Below are 2222 nucleotides of genomic sequence, written 5' to 3'. Positions count from 1 at the left end.
TTGTGTGTGGGATATTCACAAAGTGAGACTTTCAACTTTAAACAAAAAAAACAATCACCTTTATAATAAATGATTTTATTTCAGTTAATAATGCAATATTTAAGCAGGGATGTCGGTGAAATTGCGTAGTATACATTACCTAGTACCAAATTAGTATACACTGATTGTACACATATTATGCTTTCAGATGATAAATATGAAAAAGAACAAATGAACAAGATACTGAAGATTCCAGGCATAACAGAGGTCGCAGAAAGGTGCGGTGATTTAAAAATAAAAAAATTGGCTACGGCTTCTGCCAACATCCAGCGCTTATCTCATTTTAACTGCTATTTAAAAAATAAGTATTTTTCAGGAAACTACTTCTGACACTATATCAGGGGAAAAATATTTGTGAGCTATGACGTTCATCCACCAGGAGAGTTAGAGAATTTTCTCGTCACTTCTCTCAACAAAATGTTAGGCTGTTCTAACAGCTCTTGGTGGCCCAACACTGACAATTTACAGTGCAGTATATTTTTTCCCGTTCAATTTTGTTATCCAGGTTTTCGCTCAATTTCATCTTTGCAATTGAGATGGTGAAGGCTTTCATACTGCACAATTTCTTCCATGTTTTTTTGTTTTTATGAAATATTAAATGATGTAAATAGAAATTATATTAATATTGCTTTACAGCATAGACATGCCAGAGTGTGATCTTGTTGAAATCAAAACGTGTGGCATTTAAACTATAAATGTAAACGAATAAACACTTGAGTTGTGGGGAAAAAATAATTCCTCAGCTTGGCAGCGGAAAATAACTCAATATTCTCCAGTGAGATCCTTTCACACCAAAATTACGAACCATAAGAAGTGGGGATGTATGGTTGTGGGATCAAACCCAGCGCTGGTCTGGACACCACGAATAATTTTCCGACCAATTAAGTGAAATTGGATCATAGTGGTTGGGATTTACTGTTCTAAATTATGGATTGTCTGCACTCAGCCACCTCCACACTGATGAGAATTAATGCCAGAGATGTATCAAAATTACAGAGCTGTTAAACTTTCAGGAAGACTTGTCTTACATCTCAATAAATTAGTGTCGAAAGCTTAATTTATGTAGTCATTTAAAAAAGGTGAAACTTACAGAGATGCACACTCAGTGAAATATTTTACATTTCTTTTAATATATTTGAATAATTTTTAATTTGCAAATGAAAACCCCAAATTGACTATCTCTAGGACCTAGATTATAATTACGTAATGTAACAAACAATGAACGTTATTTTTAATGTGGAAATGAGGCAGGAATTTGCCCCTTTAAACGTATTTTCCCAAGGGTTTTAATAATCTACGAGTACTGTCTGAAATAAATTGACTTCTCTATGAGAATATGCAAATTCTAATTTATTGGAATATGTTACCTGTGTTCTGTTGATGAAATGGCAACGGGTGGATACAAAGGTTTATTGTACCTTCTGCCATCTAGTGGAAGCTTTCCATCACTGTAGGTCGCTGGGAAAGAAAATAAATGAAGTGGAATCAGATAATTTCCCACAGCACTCTGGTTATGAATCGAATCTACTGAGACATTTTAATATTTTGCATGAAAATTAGAAAGTTGTGGTAGAACTATCAGAACCGAGCTTTATATTTCTGTATACAGTTCTGTAATAGAGCATATCAATGTAGCAGTGTATAGTTATGAACATTTTCAACAATGAAATTTTGTTTTATTTTCCTGTTGAAGGATTATAAGTATAAATCAAAAACTAGAGAATGTAATTTCTGCAGAAATTGCTTGTGAATGCTGAAAGCTAAAGCTCCTGAAATGCTGTGAAATTAATTGAATTGTTAAAATGTAGTCTGTGAGACTTGAAGAAATGTCGAAGGAGGAGGTAAATGTGTAAAATATCTAAAACTTTGGAAAAATCTATCATCAAAATTTTGGAGGTGTGGGAATTTTGAGTATAGAGTATAGCTCCCAAGATGTCCTGAATTGGCTAAACAGAAGGGTTATCGGTCCAGAATTGTGGAGGATGTCGTGTAAAATAGATCTTAAATTTGGGAATTTTACTGGTAAAATTGTGGAATGTGGGAAAAGTGGAAAATATTGAAATGTGTAAAATAGTCCCCAAGATGTTCTGAATGAGCTGAACAGCTTGAATTTGACATGGGAATGATGGGGACACAGAATAGATTGTGGAAACGTGCGCCCCTTGCGGTAATGGTGCGTCACT

Source organism: Phyllopteryx taeniolatus, chromosome 9 (assembly GCF_024500385.1).
Source record: "Phyllopteryx taeniolatus isolate TA_2022b chromosome 9, UOR_Ptae_1.2, whole genome shotgun sequence".
NCBI lineage: Eukaryota > Metazoa > Chordata > Actinopteri > Syngnathiformes > Syngnathidae > Phyllopteryx > Phyllopteryx taeniolatus.
The sequence above is the reverse complement of the archived record's forward strand: the minus strand, read 5'-3'. Positions refer to the sequence as shown.